Genomic DNA, 8746 nt, shown 5'->3' on the forward strand with positions numbered 1-8746 from the left:
GGAGAGATGTTGGTCAAAGTGGACAGACTTCCAGTTATAAGATGATCTGTGGATTTGATGTTTAGCATGGTGACTATAGTTAACAATACTATAACATATACTTGAAAGTTGCTAAGAGTGGATTTTTTTAAATATAATTTATTGTCAAGTTGGCTAACATACAGCATATAAGGTGTGCTCCTGATTTTAGGGATAGATTCCCGTGATTCACTGCTTACATACAACACCTAGTGCTCATTCTAACATCCCTCCTCAGTGCCCACCAGCCGTTTTCCCCTCTCTTCCACCCACCCCAGCTCAATCAGCCTTTAGTTTTTTCTCTGTATTTAAGAGTCTCTTATGGTTTGCTTCCCTCCCTCTCTGTTTGTAACTATTATTTTCCCTTCCCTTCCCCCATGATCTTCTGTTAAGTTTCTCAAGTTCCACATATGAGTGAAAACATATGATATCTCTTTTTCTCTGATTCTTAAATATTCTCATCATCACACACACACACACACACACACACACAAAAGTAATTCTGTGAGGTGATGGAGGTGTTAACTAACCTTAATGTGATAATAATTTCACAATATATATGTATATCAAATCATTACACTGGATACCATAAACTTACACAATTTGTTATATGTCAACTATATTTCAATAAACTGGAAAAAGTGGTGCCTGAGTGGCTCAGGCAGTTAAGCGTGTGACTTTGGCTTAGGTCATGATCTCACAGTTCGTGGGTTCAAGCCCTACATCAGGCTCTGTGCTGACAGCTCAGAGCCTGGACCCTGCTTCAGATTCTGGGTCTCCCTCTCTCTCTCCACCCTTCCCCTGATCACAGTCTCTCTCTGTCTCTCAAAAATAAATAAATGTTTAAAAAATTTTTTAATTAAACAAACTGGAAAAAATCTCAATAATAAAAAAGAGAACTATAGCAAAGCATAGTCAAATTATTGAAAACCAAGAATAAAAAATAATCTTAAAAGCAGCCAGAGGATAAAAGATACATTACATACAGGGGAGGGGGAAATGGTAATAATTTTCATGATTTCTCATAAGGAACATTGCAAGCAGGAAGAAAATGAAATGACATCTTAAATTGCTAAAAGAAAAAGAAAACTAGAGTTGACCCTACAATTCCATGTTTAGTAGACATAGAAAATATTCTTTGAAAATGATGGCAGCACTGAGTAATAGAATTGTTGAGTCATTATTACATTGTACATCTCAAAATAATGTAACACTGTATGTTCATTTTACTTGATATTTTTTAATGGTATAAAAAAGGATGGTAGAATGAAGATATTTAAAGATAAAACCTGAGTTTGTCACTAGAAAACCTATACTACAAGAAATGTTTTAAAAAAGGGGTGTCCAGGTGACTCAGCTAGTTAAACATCTTACTTTGGCTCGGGTCATGATCCCACACTTCGTGAGTTGGAGCCTTGCATCTGGCTCTGTGCTAACAGCTCAGACCTGGAGCCTGCTTCAGATTCTGTGACTCCTCTTTCTGCCCCTCCCTTACTCTTGCTCTGTCTCTCTCAGTTTCTCTCTGTCAAAAATAAAATAAACATTAATATATATATATTTCTATATAGAGAGAGAAATATTAAAGGAAATTCTTCAAGTTGAAAGAAAATTATATCATATGGAAAATAGATCTGCATGAAGAATGAAAAGGACCAAAAATAGTAAATATATTGTAGAATAGCTAATTCTTTCCCAGCTGCCTGAAATCTTACAGGACTTAACTGAGTTCGTCACTCCCTCTCCATTTGCTAACAATTGGAAAAGCAACTTCATCTACTGTTCAGACATAGCATGGTAACTTTTGATTCAGTGGTAGTTATACAATTGGACTTGTAAAAAAAAATAATCTAAATAAATTATCTAATTAGAGCACTAAAGTCTGTATACATCTTTCATAGCAGAAATTTTATCTGTCCTATCCCAGATGGCAGGCAGTTCCAAATTTGAGTGATGTTCATAGAATGATAAATTAAACAACTGTACCATTTTGACTGCAGCCAATAAATAATATTCCCCCTAGAAGTTTATCCTATTATGACCTACCTAATAAAGTTCATATTTGAAAGATTGTGGGGAAGGGAAAGATAGCAGACTTTTAAAATTCCATAGAAGAGTTAGAATATAAAGTTGAGGAAACCTCCCAAAGCATGGAGTAAAAAAAAAAAAAAAAAAGATGAGAAGTCAAAAAGATTAAGAAATTAGAGAATTAATGTAGAAGATTCAATAGCCTATGATTAGGAGTTCCAGGGGCTCCTGGGTGGCTCAGCGATTAAGCATCCAACTCTACCTAAAGTCATGATCTCACAGTCTGTGGGTTTGAGCCCCAGGTCAGGCTCTGTGCTAAGAGCTCAAAGCCTGGAGCCTGCTTCAGATTCTGTGACTCCCTCTCTCTCTGCGCCTCCCCTGCTCACGTTTTCTCTCGCGCACCCGCGTGCGCAAAATAAATAAACTTTAAAAAATATATTAAAAAAAATAGAGTTCCAGGGGCGCCTGGGTGGCTCAGTCGGTTAAGCCTCTGACTTCGGCTCAGGTCAGATCTCACATTCGTGGGTTCGAGCCCCGCGTCAGGCTCTGTGCTGACAGCTAGCTCAGAGCCTGGAGCCTGCTTCCAGTTCTATGTCTCCTTCTCTTTCTGCGCCTCCGCCTCTCATGCTCTGTCTCTCTCTGTCTCAAAAATAAATAAAACGTTAAAAAAAAAAAATAGAGTTCCAGAAAGGAAGAACTGAGAAAAAGAGAAAAGAAATTTTTCAAAGAAATAACTCCAAGAAACTTCACACAACTTTCTAAATTGAAAGAGACTAGTATATCCCACAGCATAATAAATGAAAAGAAATCTATAACAAGATACATCATCATAGAATTTCGGAACAGAAATTCTGAGGTGAGAGAAAAGAAGGACATATGCAAAGAATCAGGAATCCAGATGACTGGAACTGTTGGGCTGTAACTGGAACACTTCTGAAATTCAAAGGTAAATTCATGTCCGCCCTAGAATTACATTCCCAGCCAAACTTCCAAATAGGTACAAGGATAAATCAAATACATTTTTACACCTTTAATATCTCAAAAAACTTATCTCCCATTCACCCTTTGTATTTGTTATCTATTGCCCCAGGAAATTATTTTTTAAAAATGTAGCAGTTTAAAGTGACAAACATTTAATATCTCCCAATTTCTGTGGGCCAGCAATCCAGGAGTGGCTTAGCGGGAAGGTCTAGTTGAGGGTCTCCCACGTGATTGCAAGTCAACCTGTTGGCCAGAGAGGCAGCTATCTTTAGGCTCCATTTGGGCTGAAGAATGTACTTCCAAGATTACTCATGTCATTGTTGGCAAATCCCAGTTCCTTGATGGCTTTTGATGGGAGATTCTATTTCTGCTGTACATGGGCCTCTCCATAAGACTGTTCAAAACAAAGCAGTTTATTTTCCACTAAGGAAATAATCTGAGACATAAAGGATAGTTTCCCAAGATGGAAGATATAATCTTTTATAACTTAATCTCAAAAGTGATATACCATCACGTCTCCCACACACTATTGGAAGAGGATTGAAGAAGGATGTGAATACCAGTCCGTGGGGATCATTGAGATCTGTTTTGGAGGTTAGCTATTACACCCTTTCCCTAGAAGCTCCTGAGGATGTATTCTCCCAAACAAGAAAGTAAACCAAGAATGACGAAGATTTGGGATCTAGGAAAAAAAGAAAAAGAAAGTGAATCCCTAAGAAAGACATGAAGTGAAAACCCCAGGTTGACGGTTGAGTCCAAGACCAGACACTGTCAATGGAGATTGGAACAGAAGACGCAGTCTCCAGGAGGGCTGTTGCTAAGTCCATGAACTAATAATCTGGAGATAGAGATTTGTTGGGGGGGGGGGGTGCTGAGAATTCTACTTATAGCAAAATTATAAATACATTTGTGAAAAACATATTAAAACTAAGCAACCCAAAAACAATTTTTAAGTTAAACACACAAATTATAAAAGAAAGAAGGTATAATCTTGGCATTCCACATGAATAAAGTTATGGTGATTTAAACTCTAAAAATTGAGCTACCAAAAATTACTGCATAATTAAAACTGGTAGGAGAATAAAAGGGAAATATTGGTCAGTGTGAGGGTATATTTGGATAAAGGAGCTAATATCATCTTTTACAGTTGTAGGTCAACAGAAATTATCACCTTGAATATTAATTTAAAAGCTTACAAATGATTTTTAGATATATGGAGGCAAATATCAGAGAAAAGAGCTAGAAATTTTGAAAGTTTTGCTTTCAGGGAGGGGAATTCTGAGTGGAACTGGTAAAACAGTGGGTGAGTGCTGTTTCACCTAACAGAACTATTTGATTTTTTAAAACTACCACATACATCTCAGGGTGCCTGGGTGGCTCAGTCACTTAAGCATTCAACTCTTGATTTTAGCTCAGGTCACAATCTCATGGTTGGTGGGCATCAACCTCTTCATTGGGCTCTGTGCTGACAGCATGGAACCTTCTGAGATTCTCTCTTTCCCTCTCTCTCTGCCCCTGCCCCCACCCTGCAGCTTGTAAGCATGTGTGCTCTCTCTCTCGAAATGAGCAAACTTAAATACATAAATAAATAACCATATACATCTGTAACTTTGATCAAAATAATCTTTTTCTTCACTGTATATAATTTTAAATTCAACTTTAAATTCGGCACTAAGTTAGAAAGCCATTTTTTTCTGTTTACCCACAATAAAATAAGTTTATTAAACTATATACATATATATTCTGAAAATAAAATTATACATACTATAAAATATGGTAACAAATGAGAATTTATCTATGGAAACGGAATTATACTGTTTATGGAAGTATCAAATGTAATATATTACATAAAAATACTACATAAAAAACTTTTTAATGTTTATTTATTTTTGAAAGAGAGAGAGACAGAGCATGACAGGAGAGGAGCAGAGAGAGAGGGAGACACAGAATCCGAAGCAGGCTCCAGGCTCCGGAGCTGTCAGCACAGATCCTAACGCGGAGCTCAAACCCACGAACCATAAGATCATGACCTGCCTTAGCTGAAATGGGATGCTTAAGTGACTGAGTTACCCAGGTGCCCCTAGCACATACTATCTTTAAAACTGATGCTTTTTTAAGGAGCCTGGCTGGCTCAGTCAATAGAGCAGCTGACTCTTGATCGCAGGGTTGTGAGTTTGAGCCCCATGAGAGTGTGGAGTCTACTTAAAAAACAAAAACTGATGATGTTTCAAAATGCTATTACAGAAAAAAGCAAAATGCCCATAATCATAGTTGTTTACATAGAAATTTAGACAACATGAATGTAGTTGACCCAAAAGAAGAATTATTCACTCTACTCTTAAATTGCAATTCAAGCTTTTTAAAAAAACTCCTTCTCAAATAATTTACTAAAAAAACCCCAACACCAAAACACTGAAATATTTTTCCTTTTTATAATAGGTCAATTATATTGATTGTAATAGTTTGGAATAGTCACACCTTTTGATCATCTTCTTGGATATAACAGAATCTTTTATTTATTTTGATATCTAACAATTTTGTGTCAAGTAATGTCTTTCTGCCTAAAAACAGACAAAAAAACAAAACAATGAAGAAAGGGAGGAAGGAAGGAAGGCAGGAAGAAAAGTAGGAAGGAAAGAAGAAAGAAAGGAGGGAGAAAGGAAGAGAAGGAAAACATGTCAGGGAGTACAAATTCTTGAGTGTAGGTAATTCATTGCAAAGCAGATTGGAGAAAAACTGCTATCTCAGCCCAGCCTACTGTTCCCTTGCCTACCTTAACAATAAAGCCTCAGTAAACTAGAACTCAAGCAAAAACCACTAGCCAAGAACTTAAAGTGTGTTCCTTGCCCAAATGCATCACTCAAGCAACAAAATAAGACTGTAAAAGACACAAAATGTTACATGAGGTAAACTACAAGTACTGGAATTGCATTTATTGCTAGAACCTTTAAAGTGTTCCGGAGTTCTGTTTATTCATAGACCTAAATACTGTATAGCTTTGTTAAAAAAAAAAAAAAAAAAAGCTTGACTTTCTCGTTCCCTTCTTTCTTATCCTATTTTCTTCCCTTCCTGTTTGCTTCCTTTCCTGTTCTTTTCCCTTCCCACTCCTTTCCTTTCTTTCACTTCCCTTCTCTACACAGGGTGATGATGAGGTGAAGGGGATGTTGTGCAGAGGCAAATCAGCTGCCAGTGCCCAAGGAGACAGAGTGCAAAGCCAGGAGGTAAAGCCAAGAGGAGGTTCATCAGTGGTGTGTACACTTGCAGAAAGATGCAGGATGGGGAGAGTGGGGACTGCATCAAGATGATGGCTGAAGGAGACAATGAGATTGGGAGAATGATAAAATAGGAAAAGAAATCAATTGAGACAATCAATAATTATATTGAATATAACAAAAGTCTATTTCTCACTGCTGGAGAAAGTACTTACACGGAAAGAGAGAAGACTGGAAAGAATCTTGAGGTGTTGAATTGGAACTAGAGGTTTATCCAATCAGCATAGAGTCATGGTCTTAAGATCTTCTTATGTTCAGACCATTCCTTCCTAAGTGGGCAATGAGTCAGTTAGCACTTATGATAGTGCCTGTAGAGATGTTAATTAGAGTAGTAAAGGGGTAAAAAAATATTTTTTTCTTGCTTTGTCTTAAATATCACTGACCAAAATCAAAGACTAAAATAATACCTTCAGTAAAAACTTAATTAAGAAGAAAAATATTAGGCACCTGGGTAGCTCAGTGAAGCACTCCACTCTTGATTTCAACTCAGGTCATGATCCCACCATTCGTGGGATCAAGCTCCTCACTGGGCTCTGCGCTCACAACACAGGCCCGCCTGGTATTCTCTCTCTCCCTCTCTCTCTGTCCCTCCCCCGCTCATGTGCTTCCTCCCTCTCATTCTCAAAATAAATAAATGAACATTTTTTAAATGATAAAACATTGTTTATTTATATTAAAATTGTTCAGAGAATATGTAATTTACTTCAGTGTATATAGTAATGCATGTAATAATTCAGTATATATGCAATATAAAATAAAATTTCTTTCACTGTCATTTCATGCTGGCAAATACAATAGGAAGAAGAGCATACAGATTGAGTGAAAGAAAAAAACCTCCAGTGGAAGTTGAAAACAACATTTTGGCTGGCAGTAAAACTGCACAGCTGGTGCCATTTGGGGAATCAAAAGGAAAAATATTTTTAAAGCTTAGTGATTTTTTTAGAAGGCTCTCAAAAAAAAAAAAACCTCCAGTTTCTTAAAAACAATTTTTGTGAACTTAAAACCTTATGTTCTCTGTTTTCCCATAGATTTAATAGTTCCAGTCAATATTCAAGAGATTTTTCTTTCAGAACTTGAAAAAATATGATACTGAAAATCAGGTATTATGATTAGGTAAGAATAGAAAGCAATGGTGGGGGTGTTTAAGGATAGCCTTACCAATAATTCAATATGTTATAGAAAACAATAATCTTCAAAGTATAGGAATAACATTGGAATAAAAGACCACTAATAACCTTGTTGTAAGACCTAATATAAGTTGGAGCCTGACTGGTTTAATCAATAGAGCATGTGACTCTTGATCTCAGGGTTGTGAATTCAAGCCCCACATTAGGCCTGGAGCTTACTTAAAAAAAAAAAAAAGTTTAATATAAGATATAGGAGGAATTACAAAGCAATGAGAAAGGAGAAAATTATCAAAGAAATAATGGCAATCTGTGAATAAAAAAAAAACAACAACAGTCAATTTGTGTTCACCTCACCCTGTATTCCCAAATAAGATTCAAAAAGATTGAATATTGGTCTTAAAAAAATCAAAACCAAAGGAGAAAAAAAAAGAAGAGTAAATATTTGTCAAATATCTGACATGTATACAACATAATATTGAAACTATAAAAATAATGCACCTAGAGGTGCCTGGCTGGCTCAGTCAGTAGATCATGCAACTCTTAATTTCAGGGTTATAAGTTTAAGTCCCACATTGGGCATGGAGCCTACTTAAAAATAAATGCACCTAGAAAAATGAATTGAAATATAAAAGAAAGTAAGAAACCAGAAAAACAAACTTAATAGTAAAGATGACCAAAAAAGGGAACTATTTCTTTACCTTGCAGGAAGTGCTTACAAATCAATAGGAAAACCACAAATAATATCAACCAGTAATTGTCAAATGAAAAAAATAAAAATACCAAAAAAAAAGGGTAGAAAATGCCCTCGTAACTAGTCAAAGAAATAATTTGAAATGCAAATTTTTTATATAAAAAAACAAGATAAACTCTTACCTTGGAAGCCCCCACAGGACATGCTTTACTATACTTATGCCCTTGTAGTATCCTCTCTTCATTGACTCTGGCCTCAGCCATGTGACTTTCCTTGGCAATGAGACATTAGGAAGAGTGATACAAGCAAAGATTTGATAGTCCTTGCAAATTGGGACTATTCTAGGAATACTCCCTTTTGGAGGTCATTTGCCATTCTGGAAAGAAAAGTGAGTTGCACCATTGAATGACTGGAGGCTGTAATGAGACCCTAAGGATGAAAGGTCATCTTGGACATTGCATACTCTGCTGAGCTCCCAGCTAAATAAAATCACATGAAGAATCTCAGCTATTGTCATATAAAACAGAATCTCCCAGTCAACCCATGAAATTATGAGAAATGAATCATTCTTGTTTTAAGTCACTAAGTCTCCTGTAATTTGTTACAAAGCAGTAGATAATTGATACAATTTT

General features: G+C 36.2%; 1 long non-coding RNA gene across 2 annotated transcripts; it reads right to left on the minus strand.

Annotated features, from left to right (window-relative positions):
• Positions 1 to 3175: 3175 nt before the first annotated feature.
• Positions 3176 to 8382, minus strand: LOC115296550. Of its 2 annotated transcripts, none has more exons than XR_003910922.1 (3): positions 8297 to 8382; positions 6452 to 6565; positions 3176 to 3418 (listed from the first exon to the last, which is right to left on the minus strand). It is a non-coding gene; the product is annotated as an uncharacterized LOC115296550 (long non-coding RNA). The 2 variants fall into 2 exon arrangements; XR_003910923.1 differs by lacking the exon at positions 3176 to 3418 and adding an exon at positions 3632 to 3706.
• Between the last annotated feature and the right edge of the window lie 364 nt (positions 8383 to 8746).

The sequence above is a fragment of the Suricata suricatta genome, chromosome 7 (assembly GCF_006229205.1).
Source record: "Suricata suricatta isolate VVHF042 chromosome 7, meerkat_22Aug2017_6uvM2_HiC, whole genome shotgun sequence".
Lineage (NCBI taxonomy): Eukaryota > Metazoa > Chordata > Mammalia > Carnivora > Herpestidae > Suricata > Suricata suricatta.